The sequence below is a fragment of the Panthera pardus genome, unplaced genomic scaffold, assembly GCF_024362965.1.
Source record: "Panthera pardus isolate Hobbes unplaced genomic scaffold, ASM2436296v1 HiC_scaffold_12, whole genome shotgun sequence".
Lineage (NCBI taxonomy): Eukaryota > Metazoa > Chordata > Mammalia > Carnivora > Felidae > Panthera > Panthera pardus.
Window position 1 is genome coordinate 8,513,659 of NW_026526677.1, and position 21,049 is coordinate 8,534,707.

The window sequence follows — 21,049 nt, forward strand, 5'->3', positions numbered from 1 at the left end:
CACTCGAGTTCTCTCTTTCTCACTCTAAAAAAAAAAAAAAAAAAAGTAAACATGAGAAACAGAAATAAATGTGTTGTGATAACAGAATGATTGATGAAAATGTTCATTAACACATGCAAAATGTTGTGAGTGCTCTACGATTCACACAAACATTAGAATAATTTATTTTTTAGGGGCGCCTGGGTGACTCGGTTGAATGTCCGACTTTGGCTCAGGTCATGATCTCTTGGTCCGTGAGTTCGAGCCCCGTGTTGGGCTCTGTGCTGACAGCTCAGAGCCTGGAGCCTGCTTCGGACTCTGTGCCTCCCTTTCTCTCTGCCCCTCCCCTGCTCCCACTCTGTCTCTCTCTCTCTCAAAAATAAACATTAAAAAATATTTTTCTAAAAAGAAATATGATCTATGTTTTAAAAATGTTTTATTTATTTTTGAGAGAGAGAGTGTGAGTGGGGAGGGGCAGAGAGAGAGGGAGACAGAGGATCCTAAGCAGTCTGAGTGCTAACAGCAGCGAGCCCGACGCGGGGCTCGAACTCGCGAACCGTGACACCGTGACCTGAGCTGAAGCTAGATGCTCAACCGGCTGAGCCCCCCCAGGCACCCCTGATCTATGTTTTTATATAGGAAGGTATTCGTGAGATTTTAACTGGCAATAGAGATTACAAAACTATGTATATTGTGATCCTGATTTTTTTTTTTTTTTTCTATTTCTGGGTATCTTTCTTTTTCTTTCTTTTTTTTTTTTTTTTTATCGTGATCCTGATTATGTCAGAAAAAGCACCAGAGTGGTTACCTATATGCAGGAATGAACAGGAAGCTATTAACGTTGGTTAACCCTGGATGGTGGGATTATGGCTCATTTTCACATCTTAAAGTTTTTTTTCCATCTGTAGTCTTTCGCGTCTGTAGTTTTACTTGTAGAATCACGATTTTAAGGATAGTAATTCCTACTAAAGGAAGAAAAGATCCCAATGCAGCAGACACTAGACAGATGTCTCATAAGGCAGGAATGACAAGTATTTGGCCCAGTAGCTGTGGTGAACTGGCTTGTTTTCAACTATTTCGCTCCCCCTGTAATAAGATTACACGCCCAGCCTCGTTACCTTGAGACTTTTCAGTGCCTCTTACTCGGCGGGGAATACCTTCCCATCCCACTGACTTTGGGCTTGGCAACGTGACTTGCCCTGGCCAGGAGAGAGTGAGCTAGCGTGAAGTAAGCGATATCCTAGCCGAGGCTTTGTGGGTATTGGCGTGCTGTGGGTTGGCCCCTCCTGGCGTGTGCCGTCCACCATGACAAGAGCACGCTGCCCCTCCAGCCTGGGTCCTGGAACGGGAGACACCCCAGTGCGCCCGAGCCCAGCTGGCCTAGGAGAGGCGCCGTTGACCCACAGACCCGCGAGCGAGAAATAAACACTTGCTTTCGTAAATCACTGCGTTTCAGGGTTTGTTACGCAGCGTTGCCACAACAAGCTAATGCTTCCAGACCTTGTGTTCTCTCCCCAACGCCCTGGTTATTATTATTTTTTAAATGTTACAGGGCTGAGGGTGGCATGAGGGGGACAAGCCTTCTTGGTTTGCCCCGGTGACAGAGGGGTTTCCTGGCATGTGGGGCATTCAGGTTATTAAAAATAGCTTTAGGAGGGACGCCTGGGTGGCTCAGTCGGTTAAGCGGCCGACTTCGGCTCAGGTCATGATCTCGCGGTCTGTGAGTTCGAGCCCCGCGTCGGGCTCTGTGCTGACAGCTCAGAGCCTGGAGCCTGTTTCAGATTCTGTGTCTCCCTCTCGCTGACCCTCCCCTGTTCATGCTGTCTCTCTCTGTCTCAAAAATAAAATAAAAACGTTAAAAAAAAATTTTTAAATTTAGGAGATATAATTTACATTCCGTAAAATTCACGCATCTAAAGCGTACAATTCCGTGTGCAATCTACATCACTACAGTATGATTTCAGAACATTTTCGTTCCTCTTGAAAGAAACCCCATACCCACTAGCGGTCACTACCCATTGTCCATCGCCGCCCCCCCCCCCCCCCCCCGCATCTACTTACTGTCTCTATACATTTGCATATTCTGGGCACTTCTTATAAAGGGAATCATACAGTATTGGCCTTTTGTGATTGGCTTTTTTGTGTGTGATTGGCTTTTAATTAGCAAAATGTTTCCCAAGTTCATTCCTCTAACATGTATCAGTGCTTTTTTTTTATGTTTATTTTATTATTTTTGAGAGAGAGCGAGAGAGAGATGGAGCGTGAGCAGGGGAGGGGCAGAGAGGGAGAGGGAGGCATAGAATCTGAAACAGGCTCCAGGCTCTGAGCCGTCAGCCCAGAGCCCCCTGTGGGGCTCGAACTCGGGAACGGAGAGATCATGACCTGAGCCGAAGTCAGACGCTTCACCCACTGAGCCACCCAGGCGCCCAGTCCTTCATTTCTTTTTTTTTTTGCTGGGCCATATTCAGTTGTAGATACATACCACGTTTTGTTTGATGATAGACATTTGAGTCGTTTCGACCTTTTGGCTATGGTGCTACTGTGAACATACGTGCACAAGTTTTTATTCGGACATCTGTTTTCAGTTCTTTTGGGTACGAACCTGGGAGTGGAATTGCTGGGTCATATGCTAGTTCTACGTTGAACTTTTTGAGGAATTGCCAAAATGTGCTTCCACAGCGGCTGCGCCCCGCATTCCCACCGGCAACGTAGGAGAGATCCGATTTCCCCACGACCTTGCCCACACTTGTTATCGTCCATCGGTTATAGTATAGCCATCCTGCCAGCTGTGTGGTGTATCTCAGAGGTTTGATTTGCATTGTCCTAATGACTAATGATGGTAAACATTTTTTAAAGGTAAATTCTACCCCCCCCCCCCCCCCGCCAGAGGACTCAAACTCACGACTCCAAGATCGAGAATTGCAGGTTCTACTGACTGAGTCGGTCAGGCACCCCAACATCTTTTCACGATTGTATATCTTCTTTGGGAAAATGTCTGTTCAAATCCTCGGCTCATTTTTAAATTGGGTTTATTCGTCTTTGTATTGTTGAGTTGTAAGAGTTCATTATATATTCTGGATGCTAGACCCTTATCTCTCATGTGATTCGTAAATATTTTCTGTGGCTTTTCCTTCTACTCTCTCTCTCTCTCTTTAATATTTCTTTTATTAGAAAGTGCTTATTTATTTATCTGGAGAGAGAGAGAGGGCGCGTGCACACGTGGAAGCTGGGGAGGGGCAGAGAGAGAAAGAGAGAGAGAGAATCCCAAGCAGGCTCTGCTCTGGCAGCACAGAGCCCGATGTGGGGCTCCAGCTCACAAACCATGAGATCATGACCTGAGCCAAGATCAAGAGTCAGGTGCCCAACTGACTGAGTCACCCAGCTGCTCCTTCCGTCTACTCTCTTAGAGGTATTGTTGGCAGCACAAATGTTTTTAATGTCGGTGTGAGCCAATTTCTCTCTTTTCCCCTTGGTCCGTTGTGCTTTTGGTGGTCTATCTACCGACCTCCTTGATCACAGTAGACGTCTCTAAGCAGTTTTGGTTTTCTTTCTCACTGAACTTGGATGCCACCTACCCTGGACTTTCTTCCCTTGACATTGTTTTATAGGTTAAGTGGTAAAATCCCAAGCACTGGAGACAATCTGTGTGGGTTCACATCCCCACTAGTGTTACCACTTATCGATGGTGGCCCTCGGTGACTTCAGTGTCACTTACTGAGTGGGCAGAATGCTGGGGGTAGGTGAGAGAAATCGAGAAGGGGATAGATGAGGAAGGTAATGGATGGATCTCATTCCCTGAATCCTCTTGTAGTAGACTGGACTGAATGGAGTGGGGCCGAGAATTCTGGAAGCAGACTTTCCAGGAACGGTCTTGTGCGTAACTTCAGATCTTCTCAGCCACACCTCATTTCCAAGCTACAACCAGTGCTTTAAAACAACAACAACAACAACAACAACTTTTTTAACGTTTATTTATTTTTGAGAGACAGAGTGTGAGCAGGGGAGGGGCAGAGGGAGACACAGAATCCCAAGCAGGCTCAAGGCTCTGAGCTGTCAGCACAGAGCCCGACGCAAGGCTCGAACTCATGAACTGTGAGATCATGGCCTGAGCTGAAGTCAAATGCTCAACCGACTGAGCCACCCAGGCGCCCCCAGCTATAGCCCGTCCTAGGCAGGCTTCGTCAACTTCATGTAGGCACAACCTGATTGCCCCTTGCCCGCACCTTGTACCTTTCGCTTTTTGCTCTGGGGTTCCTCTGACACCTCAGTGGGAGACATTGTGGGACCTTACTCAGCACTAACACATGTGCATCCTAAAAGGGGGTGGCCTAGGGAACCATCAGTGACCAATAGGGATGGGAGCCGATGAACGAACAAACGTCTCTCGTTGTGTTTCCCCAGAGGGTACCAAAGACAGGGTGAAGGGTACTGAGGGTATAAGACAACAGCTGTTCACTTTTTTCTACAAAATCAGAACCTATAGAAAGATTCCAGGAAGCTACACTTGTAACAAGCCCTATGGGTGATTCCTACACATACAGAAAGTTTGCAAAACACCGAATTAGGCCATTTTCAGGAGGAATTTACATTCTAAAGGGAGCGAAGGTTACGATTCTGGCTCACGTGAACCTTCCCTTGTGTCCCACAGAGAAGTAGCATGTGACTCGAGACTTCTTCCCATCTTTGTCTTGATGGATGGTTCTCTTCTGACTGCTTTCCGGTGATCAGGTTCACCCTGCATGTGCACATGAACTTCCTTCTCAGTCTCTAAGACAACTTCTTTCTTCCTAAGGAAGACTCCACCCCTTTCCACAGGGGGAGATTTTGCTTCTGTGTTCCTTCCTGCATCCTGTTGTCTAGAGTGGGTCCTGGGCTTCAGTGGGAAGGTCGCTGATGTTCACTTCCTGCCAGGCCGGGCAAGCTCTGAGTGATGGCCTCTGGCACCCAGAGCAGAGACGAGTGTGGTGAACCCACCAATTCTAACCCGGCTGGAAGAGCAAAAGCCGCAGAGCCCGCTGGTTCCCTTGTTAGGTTTCTTCTTAAGTAAGCACATCTTTCAACCCCCACTGTCAAAATTTCTGGAGGCAGTAAGTATAAATCTGTATCTAAAAAAGACATCCCCCTGCCTATTTGCATGGCTCTCAACTTATCTTTTCAGATGAAGTTCCTTCCTGCGTCGCCTGGGTCCGTTATCAATCCAAGCCTACTTTTTTTTTTTAAGTTTGTTTGTTGTAAGAGAGAGAGAGAGAGTACACGTTTGCACACGTGGGGGTAGGGCAGAGAGAGAGGGAGAGGAAGAATCCTGAGTGGGCTCTGTGCTGTCAGTGTGGAGCCCGATGTGGGGCTCAATCTCACAAACCCCGAGATCATCACTTGAGCCCAAATCCAGAGTTGGATGCTTAACCAACTGAGCCACCCAGGTGCCCCTAGCCATATCTACCTTTTTTTTTTTTTTTTAATGTTTATTTATTTTTGAGAGAGAGACAGAGTGCAAGCAGGGGAGGGACAGAGGATCGGAAGCAGGATCTGCGCTGACAGCAGCAAGCCTGATGTGGGGCCTGAACTCACGAACTGCGAGATCATGACCTGAGCCAAAGTCAGACGCTCAACCAACTGAGCCACTCAGGTGCCCCATACCTACCTTTTTTTTTTTAATGTTTATTTACTTTTGAGAGAGAGAGAGAGAGCACAAGTGGGGGAGAGGCAAAGAGAGAGGGACACACAGAATCCAAAGCAGGCTCCTGGGCCGAAGTCTGCTGCTTAACCATCTGAGCCACCCAGGCACCCTGCCCCCATACCTACTTTTATTAGCTGCTTGGTTAATTGCCCAGGGAGTGGTACCAGCAGTCATTAAAGTCTTTCCATTTACAGTCTACCTCTGATAACGTTGACAGTGATGGGATTTGGGGATTCGAGGACCAGTATAACGTAGTGGATCTGGTTTTGGCCTCGGGCAGAAGAATGGGCTCCACAATTTCTGTAAGAGGGACCATGCTTTTCCCCTGCTTGGCTCCCAGTTACTCCAGGATAAAGTCCAAACTTATGACATACAAGTCTTTCATGATCTGACCCCTGCTTGTTTCCTGCATCATTTGGAACTTTTCCATTGCAGACGATAGAAACCAAATGCAAACTGGGTCAAGTGAAAAAGAGAAAGCGTTGGCCCATGTATCAGAAAAACCCCGAGCTGACTTCAGGCATCGCTGGATTCAGGAGCACACATGATATTTTCAGGAGTGTCATATCTCTCCATCTCCGGGTTCGATCTTCTGCCTTGGGTTTGTTTTCAGGCAGAATCCACTATCTGGTGGCAAAGATGAACATCACAGCTGATGTGGAGAACAAAGGCAAAAGAAAAAGAAATTAAGCTTCCTTACAACTTACAGACAGGCAGAGTGACCTTTCTCAAGGAACGCAGCTGCCTCAATGTCAATACACTGCTAGAGGCAAAAGGCAACCTTAGTTTGACATTAGCCTGACTCCCAGGATCTTGTAAAAACTCCCTTTGGAAACTTCCTTTATCTCTCCCCCACAAAGATATATGTTAACAATCATCCTGTAAACATAGGGCCCTCTGATATACATCTGAGGGGTCTCACGACTAAGAGTTTACTGGGCTGTAGTAAACGACCTGTTCCTAACAACAGCTAGCCCCTCAAGATCCTGGAAACCTGGCTTCCAAATTCCTTAGAGGTTTACACTATCCCTACGCCCTCCCAACTTGAAAGTATATAATCAGTCGCTGCTCACAATCTGGGTGCAACCCTTTCTGCCCATGGGTCCTGTCCCCGTGCTTTAATAAAACCATCCTTTTTGTACCAGAGACATCTCAAGAATTCTCTCTTGACTGTTCACTCCCGGACCCCAACATTTCCCATCATTTCGGTGCCCGATGTGCAGCCTGAGTCTTCTCATCTGGACTCTGAGCCTTAAAACCCAACTGGGGACGACTTCCTAGGGAAATCGGCCGTGAAGACCACGTGTGTTAGAACGTTGTTTAGACCATGATTCATCTCTATCTTTACTGATTTCTGTCAATGTCCCCTACTAACTACTTAAATTACAAAACGGTAATTTTCCTTTGTAAAACTTTTCTAGTGTTCTCCATGGGTTAAAAACAGCAGGTTCGTCATGGCATGGCACAACACAGTATGTCGGTCCATTCACCGGCACCCATTTGCAGCCTAGGGTGCAACAGGGAAGCGGAGGGATGTTGGCAATCCCTCCTACTGGGCCTTTATGGCAGGCAGGATGGCGATCAGTAGTGATTTCGTTTGAGGGATGCCTTGGGTCACTTTGACACCAGGAACCTCTGACATATCCTGCACGTGGGATGCCACCCTGGAGTCAGGGGGCATTTTTTGGGTAATGGGCCTTCTCTAGCCTTCTTCTTTGGTTCTCAAGGACTCTCCCTTGGGATGCCTTTTAACCCACTGGAAATAATTCATATTGTAAAAGTTAAAAAGTCTGATCTTCTGTAACACTGCATGACCTTAGTATGATTTATCAGTCAGATCTCTTCTGCAGGAAATGGGGCAAATGGACTGAGATACTCTATGTCCAGGACTTCATGGCCCTAAATCATGACCCCAATCTAAGGTCCCCTTGCAAACTGTGTTTGGCCACAAACCTGGCTGATAAACTCCCTTCTTACATACTGGATGATAATTAAATAGGCCTCCTCCTGATAGAATCCAGGTTGCTGGAGGAAATACAGGTTCTCATTTGTGGGCCAAAGGAAGGGGACGCTGACCTTCTTTCACTGTTCCTCCTCCTAATAGATGCAGGGGCTTCTTCCTCATTCATTTCCCCGGTTAATGTCTATGATAATTGGAGCCAACTGTGGTTAGTCTACCTCGGGCCAGGGACTTTAAGGAATATTCCCAAGCAGCTGCTAAAACTCCCTTTGTTTGAGGGAAGTTCCCTGTGTTCTCTGGCCCAACATGGATTGCCTAATTCCATTTGTTGAGGGAAAAGCAAGCAAACAAATATGGCATCTGCTCATCTGTCCGAGCTGACAAACTTTAGAACAAGGAATCCTCTTTCTCTGTCCTCTGGCACCACCTCGAATCTTCTGCCTCCTCCTCCCCCTCCTCCTGTTGCTGCACCCCTTGAGTGATACCTGCATAACTGGCTTGGTGCCTCTGGCACTCTCAACTCCTGCTCCTCCTCCCCTCGCTGTCAAGGAGCAAAGACCCTTGGACTTTCACCACCCACTTCAGATTTCCCCACTGGTGTCCCAGGTAAAATCTGACAATGGGGAACAAATGGACTGACTTTCAAGTGGACCTAGGTGGAACATAATTCGGGACTTAAACTAATTTAAGTTTGTTGGGTTAATTAATATAGACATGTTTTTAGAATTATCAGCATTACATATGAAATTTTTATTCTATCCTGGCTTACTGAAGGTCAAATAAGCCCGTGTTATCTCTGTTGCAGTTTGTCGGCAAAACGATGACTTATCAACAATCAAGATGATGGTTGATTTTGTCTGTATTAAAGTTTTCTTGGGTAATTGTTAAGACAGCTTGAAGCTTTGCTTGGATGATAAATCAGGTTGAATTCATTGGACATCTAAGTCTTTTCCAAAGGAGATAATATACTAAAGCATTGATTACTGAACATAAGATTTCTCTGCTTTTGACTTCTTATTGCAAAGAAACTAAGAATATCTGAGTGTTGGAAAACATGCTTTGTGCTTAATTGATTCATAAATTTGCCATCCAAAGAATTCTGGTGTAACAGTTCACAAATGGTTACTACTTAGTTTTCACTAGAGACTAAGGTTTCTAAGAGTTAAAATTCTGCTAAATGTAATTAAGACTGATGGAAACAAGGGAAGCAATTCTGTATGTAGGAAAGTAGAAAATGTGTAAGAAAGATGTAAGGAATGGGAATACATTTTTATCTGATTATTTTTTAAATTTAAATGTTAGTTAACATACAGTGCACTATTGGTTTCAGAAGTAGAATTCAGTGACTCATTACTTACATACAACACCCAGTGCTCATCACAACAGGTGCCCTCCTTAGTGCCCATCATCCATCTAGCCCGTCTCCCACCCACCTCCTCTCCATCAACCCTCAGTTTGTTCTCTATTGTTAAGAGTCTCTTGGAATTTGTTTCCCTTCCTTCTTTCCCCCACCATATGTTCATCTCTTTTGTTTCTTAAATGCCACATATGAGTAAAATCATATGATATTTATCTTTCTCTGGTTGGCTTATTCCATTCAGCATGATACATTCTAGCTACCTCCATGTCATTGCATATGGCAAGATTTCATTCTTTTTCATGGCTGACTTACACACACACCACATCTTCTTTATGTGTTTATCAGCCGATGGACACATTTGGGCTCTCTCCATAGTTTGACTATTGTTGATAATATGCTCTAAACACTGGAGTGCATGTATCTCTTCAAATCTGTATTTTTGTATCCTTTGGGTAAATACCTAGCATTGCAATTGCTAGATCATAGGGTAGCTCTATTTTTAGTTTTTTTGAGGAAACTCCATACTGTTCTCCAGAGTGGCTGCACCAGTTTTCATTACTACCAACAGTGCAAGAGGGTTCCCCTTTTTCTGCATCCCCACCAATCCCTGTTGTTTCTTGTGTTAATTTTAGCCATTCTAACAGGTGTGAGGTGGTATCTCATTGTGGGTTTGTAGTTCCCTGATGATGAGTGATGTTGAGCATCTTTTCATGTGTTTGTTAGCCATCTGGATGTCTTCTTTGGAAAAGTGTCTATTCATGTCTTCTGCCCATTTCTTAATAGTTTGTTTGTTTTTTGGGTGTTAAGTTTGATAAGTTCTTATAGATTTTGGATACTAACCATTTATCAGATATGTCATTTACAAATATCTTCTCCCATTCCATAGGCTGCCTTTTAGTTTACTTGATTGTTTCCTTCTCTGTGCAGAAGTTTTGTTTTTTTTTTTAAGTTTATTTATTTATTTTGAGAGAGAGAGACAGCAGGAAGGGGCAGAGAGAAAGGGAGAGAAAGAATCCCAAACAGATTCTATGCTGTCAACACAGAGCCCGATGCAGGGCTCTATCCCACAAACTGTGAGATCATGACCTGAGCCAAGATGAAGAGTCAGATGCTTAACCGACTGAGCTACACAGGCATTCCCAGAAGCTTTTTGTCTTGATGAAGTCTCGGTAGTTCATGTTTTCTTTTGTTTCCCTTGCATTCAGTGACATGTCTAGTAAGGAGATGCTCCAGCCGAGGTCAAGGAGGTTGCTGCCTGTGTTCTCCTCTAGGATTTTGATGGTTTCTTATCTCACATTTAGGTCTTTCATTCATTTTGAATTTATTTTTGTGTATGGTGTAAGAAAGTGGTCCACTTTCATTCTTCTGCATGTTGATGTCTAGTTTTCCCAACTCCATTTGTTGAAGAGACTGTCTTTTTTCCATTGGATATTCTTTTCTGCTTTGTCAAAGATTAGTTGACCATATAATGGTCTATAATGTGGGTCTACTTCTAGGTTTTCCATTGGGAATACATTTTTGTTGAAGGAAAAAGAAAGTAATTTTGTCCTAAAATGAGACTGCTTGTTTGGAGAGAAATGGCTTGGGGGAAAAATCTGAATGCAAAAGACAATTGTAGGAGTTTTGTGAATGGAAATCATTGGAAAGGAATTTTATGTATGGTCAGGATGAACCAAGGTTGAAATAAATGGATTTCATTTATTTTATTTTATTTTATTTTCTTGAGAGAGGGGGAGAGAGAATGAGTGGGGCAGGAGCAGAGAGAGAGGGTGAGAGAATCTTAAGCAAGCTCCACTCCCATCATGGAGCCCGACTTGGGACTCCATCTCATGACCGTGAGATCATGACCTGAGCTGAAATCAAGAATGGAACGCTTAACCAACTGAGCCATCCAGGTCCTTCAAAATAAATGTTTTAAGAAATACACTGGTATAGGTGCACCTGGGTAGCTCAGTCAGTTGAACATCTGACTCTTGATTTTGGCTCAGGTCATGATCCCAGGGTTGTGGGATCAAGCCCTGTGTTGGGCTCTGCACTGAGCATGGAGGCTGCCTAAGATGCTCTCTCTCTCCCTTTGCCTTTCTCCCCCGCTGGTGCTCTCTCTCTCTCTCTCTCTCTCTCTCTCTCAAGATAAAAATAAAAATAAATGCACTACTATAAGATTAAATTTCTGCTTTCTGTCTATTAAAAAGGCAATGTTTTCTTGGATTGTTTTTCTGCCCTTGATAAGAAAATGTAAATAAAGTTATTTTCTCTTTGCCCAGGAAAACCAGTTTCTATGTTTGTGTCACAGAAATAACTAAGTTTCCTTGTCATTTACATCATAATGAACTCTCATATCAGATTGTTAACAATGTCCATTTCCAAGGTTTTTTATTTTTATTTTTTGTCATTTATAGTTATTGTTCTGATGCTCTTGCAAAATAAGTTTCACTTTCAAGGAGATTTATAAGAAGGGCTTTTGACAAATACAGGTTTTTTATATCTTTAAGATCATAAGACTAAAATAGGTAAGAATTTCCAGAACTAAAAAGCTGCATTCAAACTGAACAAGAATTAGTAACATGGGACTAAATAAGTTGAGGAAGATGCTTATAATTTTGTGACTCTTGTTTGAAACATTGCTGGTTCTCTAATGTTTGCTCTTGCAGATTAAGGAAATTTTCTCTTAACTATGACTTACATAAATATGATAAAATATTCATTTATGAATGAATTGAAGCTTTTTAACTTTCCTCTCTACCTGAACCCTCTAGAATTCAGAAAAGTCTCAGTGAGTTTTCTTACTTCCATGGCAATCGTGGTTATTGGCATAAGTTCAATAAGAATTTGTTCTCGTTAAAGGACACCATTGGAAACATTGGTTATTTTACCAAGGCTTTGACTGGAATGTCATATTTGAGAAACATGCATAGACCCAGATAGGACCAAACAGCTTTAAGGAATTAAGATTGACCTTATGGAACCAATAAAGCCCCCTGGAATGTTGGCCTGATACCTTGCTTACAAGGGTTTGTGGCACCCTTACTGGGTGAATAAAGACTGTCACTTCCTGGCAGGTGCAGGAATCTCAGGATATTTTGGGGACCTCAAGAAGAGGAATTCACCCAAATCTGCAAATATTTGTAGGCATGTCTCATGGCAAGTACTTGGCTTAGTTTCTGGCCTAGAGGGGCTACTAAGAGTTCTACTTATGAAAAGTTCTAGCAAAGCATATTTTAACAACATCTATATGAACAGTTACTATTCTTGTTGAACTGATGTAAATAATTAGGCCAGGTTTGTTAAATTTGGACTTGTTTTGCAAACGAATTAGTCTTGATTTGGCTATCTCTGGAAATAAGGGTGATTATGAAAAGAAAAATCTTTCTTTCTTTCTTTCTTTCTTTCTTTCTTTCTTTCTTTCTTTCTTCTTTCCTTCTTTCTTTCCTCTTTTCTTTCTTTCTTTCTTTCTTTCTTTCTTTCTTTCTTTCTTTCTTTCCTCTTTTCCTTCTTTTCTTTCTTTCTTTCTTTCTTTCTTTCTTTCTTTCTTTCTTCTTTCTTTCCTTCTTTCTTTTTCTTTCTTTCTTTCTTTCTTTCTTTCTTTCTTTCTTTCTTTCTTTCTTTCTTTCTTTCTTTCAGAGGCTTCATGCCCAGTGCAGAGTCCAAGATGGGGCTTGAACTCACGAACCTGAGATCAAGATCTGAGCTGAAATAAAGGGTTGGATGCCTAACTGACCGAGCCATACAGGTGGCTGAAACAAAATTATGTTTCAATAACACACCTTTGCAAATGCTAAATTCTAGTTCTGATTGTCTTTGAATGTTTGTTGTTTGCCTAAACTAGACAACTTGAAGTCAACTTCAGAGAAATGGCCACAATGGCTCATATATAAATAACCTTTGTGCTTGTTATTCTGTGGAATAACAGGACCCCATGGGCATATGATTATTTGAGCAGCTGGAAAATGGGATGAATTCCCCAACAACTGTATAACTCAACTATCACCTTGACCAATTCTATGTGTCTAGGATGACAAAATCACTCCTTAAAAGCCAGAGTATACCCCACACCATGGGGTTGACTATGACTTGTGGTGATAATGGACAGCCCCACTTACCCTATGATTGGATTAGATGATACACTTAGGAATGTCCTCATCTCCTGAGACAGATCGTCTCCCAACTGCCAGTGATTCCAGTTGTAATTAGGATATTGTTAAGGCTAAACCTCAAAGGGAGAGGGCTTCTTCTTCTTCTTTTTTTTTTCTTAAAGGCTTATTTATTTTTGAGAGAGAGAGAGAGAGAGAAGGAGGGTTGGGGGGGGGGGGGTGGGTAGAGGATCTGAAGCAGCAAGCCTGATGCAGGGCTCAAACTCACGAACCACAAGATCATGACCTGAGCCGAAATCGGCTGCTCAACTGACTGAGCCACTCATGCACCCCAAAGAGAGAGGGCTTCTTGATGGTTTTATCCCTTAGCCATATTTGTCCTAGGAGCCATTTCTATTGATGTAAAATTGCAAATAGAGGCGTTAGCCAAGCATATAGAAACCATCTTTATCCAGACCCAACTCATAGTCACCCACAAATTCAGAAGGTGGCCCTCCAAAACCACATGGCCCCTAATATCCTGACTGCAGCTCAAGGAGGCCCAGAATCAGATGGCTGGCTCCTAACAGGGCCCAATGGCTGTGTGACTCTAACCTGTGGCCATGACTCCCTCCAGGCTGGATAGGCCTCTCTACTCTGGGTTTTGCCTGGATGCATAGATGCATGATTAAAACCATTACCAACCCAGCCAACCTTCCAAATTTAAACATAATGGTGGACACATTCTGTGTTTCATTGTATGACCACCTAACATTCCACCTTTATTTCCTTTTGAGAACTGGAGGGTGTCATTTAGCACATGGAAGCTTTTAATAAGTACATGGTCAAAGTCCTAAATGACACTCAAAATAGCATTTACCTATTAAATGCTGAAGTAACACAAACGTGGAAAACAGTTTTACAAAATGGAACGGCATTAGATGTTTTAACTGCTGTGCAAGGCAGAACTTGTGCTCTCATAAAAACAGAATGCTGTGTATACATTCCAGATTACCACAAAAATATTTCTGGGTTTCTAAATGACATGAATACTTCAATTGGCACTTTAAATGATCCCTCTCTTTCCTTTAATGATTGGTTAAATTCCTGGACCGGAGGAAGATTTTTGTTAACGATCAAAGGACTCTTATTTGGGCTTCTTTTTCTTTTTGTTATTCTAATCATGTTTTGCTGTTTACCCCCACGTCTATCCACCTGATGCCAAGACTCCTTCACTGCCATAACTCCAAGTCAACAGATGATCCTTTCCACTCAGGAAGATCCGTATTTCCTGCCTTTTGTAACTCCTATATATAGAAGTCGCCAACTGACCAATGTTGACCCATAGGTAGGAACGTCTCTACACCCCTATTCAGCAGGAAGAAGTTACAGAAGATGAGACCTTCCACCCTCAGCAACTTAAAGATTTAAGTGTCAGAATTGTTCAGGGGGGAATGATGTGGAGAACAAAAGCAAAAGAAAAAGAAAAAGAAATTAAACTTCCTTACAACTTACAAGCCATTGCCAAGTACTTGAGACAGGCAGAGTGATCTTCCTCTGGGAGCTTAGCTGCCTCAATGTTCACCGTTTGTTAGAGGCAAAAGGCAACCCTAGCTTGACATTAGCCCAACCTCCAGGATCCTGTAAAGAATCCCTTTGGAAACTTCCTTTATCTCTACCCACCCCACTCCCCCAAGATATACGTTATCGATCATCCCCCAAACATATGGCCCACTGATACACCTGAAGGGTCTCATGACTAAGAGTTTACTAGACAGTAGTAAATGACCCCTCAAGGTCTTAGAAACCTTTCTTCCAAATTCTTTAGAGACTTATACTATCCCTAACCCTCTCCCAGTCACTCCTCACGATCCCAGTGCAACTCTTTCTGCCCACAACTTCTGTTCTCCATGTTTTAATAAAACCACCCTTTTTGCACTAAAGATGTCTCAAGAATTCCTTCTTGACTGTTTGCTCCCAGACCCCAACATTTCACATCAATAGCCACCTCAGGTTTATAATCTGGTAGTTTAGCAAGCTCAACAGAGAGTAAATTCATCTTGTCCAGTCAATTCCAGAAAAGTTAAGAGGATGCCTCTTACTAATGAGACTAGGCCATATGCCCATCCTTTAACCATCACTGTGACTCTTACATCCCATGTGAACTACATTTTTGAGAGTTATGTATGGTAGTTTCCAAAGTATCTGTGGGATGATATTATCATGGAATAAGGATATAGCATACACCACCACCTGTCTGTCAAATAACTATGTCCCTTTTTTCCCTTGCTAACAGAGTGCAAATTCTATTCAGCAGCAATGTGAAGGGAAGGGCAGCCCTTTGCTCAGCCTCAGATGAACCGTAATTGGTCTAACCCAAACACCAGAATCCTATTTCTTTTGTAGTTTCTGGTTTATGGGTCTGCATGTGACGAGGCTCTAGCCAATGAGATTCTAAGGGACAGTCTGCTGGAAGGCTCTTGGGAGGGTTTTCCTCCCTAAGAAAATGGTATTGTCATGTGAGGGCGGGAAGTTCTAAAGCTATGGCAGCCATCTTGAAGCAGATCCATAGAAAAACTAACCTGTCAATTTGTATTGAGAGGCTGAATTATCCTCCCTTAGTGCTCCCTTTTGAGACTCCCTTAAAAAAAAAAAAAACACATTGTACTAAAATGCACATAACATTAAATTCACCATTTAAACCATTTTATTATTTATTTATTTATTTATTTTAATTAAAAAACTTTTTTTACATTTATTTATTTTTGAGAAACAGAGTGAGACAAAGCGTGAGTGGGGGAGGAGCAGAGAGAGAAGGAGACACAGAATCTGAAGCAGGCTCCAGGCTCTGAGCAAGCGGTCAGCACAGAGCCCGATGTGGGGCTCAAACCCACAAACTGTGAGATCATGACCTGAGCTGAAGCCAGACGCTCAACCGACTGAGCCACCCAGGCCCCCCACCATTTAAACCATTTTAAATCCCATAATTCAGTGGTATTTGGTACACTCACAGTGTATGAAACCATCCTTACAATCTAGTTCCAGAATATTTTCATCACCCCAAAAGGAAACCCTTGTACCCGTCGAGCCTTTGGCAAACACTGCTCTATTTTCTGTCTCTCTGCGTTTGCCTGTTCTCAGTATTTCATATAAATGGAATCATATAATATGTGGCCTTTTCTGTCTGGCTTCTTTCATTTAGCATCACGTTTTCAAGATTCATCCACGTTGTAACATATCGGTTCTTCATTCTTTTTGGAGGCTGAACAATTTTTCATTGTACGGATATACCACATTTTATTTATCCGTTCATCAGAGACGGACTTTCAGGTTGTTTCCACCTTTTTGGCTATCATGAATAGGGCTCCTATGAACCATTCATATACACGCTTTTGTTTGAACGCGTTCACTTCTGAGGATATGCCTAGGAGTGGAATTTCCAGTGATATGGTACTACCATATTTAATTATTGAGGAATTGCCAAACTGGCTTCTACAGTGGCTGCACCATTTTATATTTCCACCAGCACCGTAGGAGCGTTCCAAGTTCTCCATATCCACACCAACGCTGGACTATTTTCTATTTTTATGATTACAGCCATCTTAGTGGGTGTGAAGAAGTATCTCATTATGGTTTTGATTTGTATTTACCTAAGGACATTGAGCATCATTTCATGTGTTGTTTGGCCATTTGTGTATCTTCTTTGGAGAAAAGTCTATTCGAGTCCTTTGCCCATTTTTTAATTGGGTATTTTCTTTTTGCGGTTGAGTTATAAGAATTCTTTAAACATTATGAATAGTAGATTCATCAGATACACGATTTGTAAATATTTTCTGCTATTCTATTGTCTGTTCGCCTTCTTGAAATTTTTTTTTATTTTTTAAAAAATTTGATGAAGTTTAATTTGTCTTTTGTTTTGTTGCTTGTGCCTTTGGTATCATACGTAAGAAACCATTGCCAAGTGCAAGGGCATGATGATTACCCTGTATGTTTTATTCCAAGAGTTTGATAGCTTTAGCTTTCATATTTAGGTCACTGATCCGTTTTGAGTTAATTTTTTGCATGTAATGTGAGGAAAGGTCCAAATTCATTATTTTGCATGTGGAAATCCAGTAGTCTCAGCACCATTTGTTGAAGAGACAATTCTCTCCCCACCGACTCTCCTTGGCACCCTTGTCAAAAATCCATTGACCTATAGTCATACAGGTTTCTTTCCGGACTCTCAATTTCATTTCACTGCTCTGTCTGTCTTTCCATATGCCAATACTATACTGCTTTGATTACTGTCATTTTAGTTAAGTTTTGAAATTGGAAAGTATGAATTCTATAACTCTGTTCTTGTTTTTCAACATTGTATGGGCTCTTGGGGGGCCCCTTGAGATCCCACCTGAATTTTAGGATGGGTGTATGTATCTCTGCTTAAACCCCTGATGTTGAGGGTGACCCACTCCCCCCCCTTCTCTTCTGCAGGTCAGTAGGTATAATAGCAGGTGTTCTAGGAGTGGTCTGCTTGTCGCAGGCCTCATCTAGAGTCAGAAGCAAACAGGAAAAGCAATAGGTCCAAGGAATTGTCCTGATAGCAACCATTTAGGGTGGAGAAATCTTGCTTAGCCAGCTGCTGTGGAATTCAGTTGATCCTATTAGAGACACAGTACTTTTTGCATCCAATGTTTTTTTACTCAACATTATGTGTGTAAAATTCTTCCATGTTATTGTGTAGAGCAGTATTTTGTTCTTGTTCATTGCTTTGTAGTCTTAGAAGTACAGCAGCAATTATTTATCCATCCCACTGTTGATGGCAATTAGCATGGTTTCTATTTTAGAACTATTCAAATAAAACTGCTATTTGCACTCACATGCACATCTCTTGGTGGACATATGCACTTATGTATTTTTATTAAAAAATTTTTTTTAATGTTTTTATTTATTTTTGAGACAGAGAGAGACAGAGCATGAGCGGGGGAGGGGCAGAGAGAGAGGAGATGCAGAATCCAAAGCAGGCTCCAGGCTCTGAGCCATCAACACAGAGCCTGACGCGGGGCTCGAACTCACGGAGTGTGAGATCATGACCTGAGCCCAAACCAAGAATTGGTTGCTTAACGGACCGAGCCACCCAGGCACCCCTCCTTGTGCCTTTTTTTTTTTTCATTTCTCTGATGCAAAACCCATTTAAAAATATTTATTAGCCCACTTGAGTATCTTTTTTTTTTTTTTTCGGTGCAAAAAGGTGTTTTTATTAAAGCACAGGGACAGGACCTGTGAGCAGAAAAAAACTGCCTGAATATCTTTTTTTTTTTTTTTTAATTAACTTGTTCAAGTGTTTTGCCCATTTTTAGTGGGTTGTTGGTCTTCTCAGTGAGTATTCACATGCAGCAAAGTATCTTCATGGTCAGTGTCGCTTCGGAGAGTCCATCCACCTATCTCTTCACTAGACTTCTGTGCTGCCAATTTTCCGTTCATGTTTCTCTCAAGTCCTTGAAATCCATTATTAAATCTGCACAAATCAGTGTAGATCTGCACCTCTGGGGAGCTCCATTTTTGGAAGAAAATGAGCCACCAAGTGCACACTTCTCGAGGTTCTGTCTCCTGGGAGTTTTTCCTTCACCACTGTCTCTCAGGGCCAACCCTGAGTGGGGCTGTAGTGCTGCAGGGTGCATATTCAGTCAGTGCCAACATTATATTTTATTCTTAAAAATTTTATTTATTTATTTATCTATCTATCTATCTATCTAGTGTGTGGTGGGGGGGGGGGAGAGAGAGAGAAAATGCAAACACAAGCAGGGGAGGGGCAGAGAGAGAGGGAGAGAGAGAATCCCAAGCAGGCTCTGCACTGTCAGCACAGAGCCCAACATGAGGCTTGATCTCGGGAACTGTGAGATCATGACCCGAGCCAAAATAGAGTCAGACACTTAACTAACTGAGCCACCCAGGTGGCCTGCCAACATTTTATGCCAAATAACTTGTAAACCAGGCCCAAAGATTTTCCTTCTCAGTTTGCTGCTCACAGGAATAGCCTATGAGGCTGTAGGGACAATTTGAGAGAGAAGACCCAATATATGAGAGTAGGTGCTATGGGAATCTGGGAAGGCAGGCACATCCAGCTGCCAGACTTGGACCAGAAAACATAGCCAGTACAGATATCTATGGAAGGCTACTGCCTCTGCATCTGGTGCTGGGCTGGGTGTTCCTGTTGGTCAAGAGGCCAGGGGTTGGAAAGAAGAGCTGGGCAAGCTGATCTCCACCAGCATCTTTAACCAAAACCCAGTGCCTGGTTTATCACTTCTGCCTTCCCTGATTCTCGAAATTGTCTCTTTAGGCCAACTCTAACCAGGACCACATAGGAAAGGGGATTTGGGGACATGTAGTTCTCTTTTAGCCAAACACACAGCACGAAGTTACTTACACCCATCCAATGAGTTCGTAATTTCAGAAATTATATATTTGTCTATTTGACTTTTTTTGGTAATAGATTCTGACTCTCTGGAAATTCGATTACATCTTTTCATCCATTTTCTCTTATTTTCCTGTACTTTCTTAAACATATTAATGGTAAAGTCCATGTCTGTTTACTGGGATATTTGAATTATCTGTGAGTCTGCTTCTCATTTCTTTTTGAATATTGGTCATATTTTCCTGCCTCCTTGCATGTCTAGTGAATGTTAACTATGTTTTGGACATTTGATATAAAAGAACAATTATCTTTTTTTAAAAAATAGGCTTTACTTTTTGGAGCAATTTTAGGTTCACAGAGAAACGGAGAGGAAGTTACAGTGATTTCCCACATAATTATTGCCCCATTCCCCCGTTTCCCCATCATCAATATCACCCATCAGCGTGGCACATTTGTTACAACTGATTACCTACATTGACACATCATTATCACCCAAAGTCCATAATTTATATTAGAGTTCACTCTCGGTGTTGTACATGTTATGGGTTTAGGCAAATGTATAATAACATATATCCACCATTAAGGTATCATACTTAGTAAATACATTGGTCTAAAAATCCTCTGTCCTTGATCTATTCACTCCTCTCTCCCCTTTAACCCCTGGCAACCACTGATATTTTTATGGTCTCCAAAGTGTTGACTTTTCCAGAATGTCATATGGTTGGAATCATACAGTATGTAACTTTTTTAGATTGGCTTCTTTCACTTAGCAATATGCATTTAAGGTTCCTCTATGTCTTTTCATGGCCTGATGGCTCATTTCTTTTTAGGGATGAATAATATTGCATTTTCTGGATGCACCACCGTTTATTTATCTGTTCACCGACTGAAGGATATCTTGCTTGCTTCTAAGTTTTGGCAATTACGAATAAAGGTCCTATAAACATCGTTATGAAGGGTTTTTTGTTTGTTTGAACATGCTTTCAATTCCTTTGGATAAATACCAAGCACATAATTCCTGGATCATATGGTAAAAGTATGTTTAGATTTGCAAGAAACTGCCAAGCTATCTTCCAAAGTAGTTGTACCATTTTGCATTCCCACCAGCAATGAATGAGAGTTCCTGTTACTCCACATCCTTGTCAGCATTTGGTGTTGTCATTTTCCTGGATTTTTGCCATTTTAACAGGTGTGTGGTGGTGTCTTGTTGTTTTCATTTGCATTGCCCTGATAACACATGATGTGAAGCATCTTTTCATGTGTTTATTTGACAACTGTATATCTTCTTTGGTATCTATTAAAGTCTTTGACCCTACTATAGATTGGATGTTTGTATCCCTTCAAAATTCGTATGTTGAAATCCTAATCCCCAATGTGATGGCATTAGGTGGGACCTTTGGGATGTGATTAAGTCATAAGAACAGAGCCCTCATGAATGGAATTAGTGCCTTCATAACAAGGACTCCAGATACTCCCCTCGCCCCTTCCACCACATGAGGTTACATTGAGAAGATGGCTATTGATGAACTAAGAATCAAGCCTTTACCAGAGGGGCTTGCCTGACTATGCTTACACCCTGATCTTAGCCTTCTAGCCTCCTGAACAGTTAAGA

The 21,049-nt window shown here is 42.3% G+C and overlaps 1 long non-coding RNA gene across 4 annotated transcripts in view; it reads left to right on the forward strand.

Moving 5' to 3' along the window:
- The window catches only part of LOC109246634 (uncharacterized), a 46,836-nt gene that overhangs the window by 4,715 nt on the left and 21,072 nt on the right, over positions 1-21,049 (forward strand). The window contains exon 3 of one of the 4 annotated variants that reach the window (XR_002071423.2): positions 12,600-12,761. The exons of 2 other annotated variants lie outside the window; for them this stretch is intronic. This is a non-coding gene — a long non-coding RNA (uncharacterized LOC109246634). Of the gene's footprint in view, positions 1-6,091; positions 8,110-12,599; positions 12,762-21,049 lie in introns of those variants that run through there. One more of the 4 variants, XR_002071422.2, reaches the window with a different exon arrangement.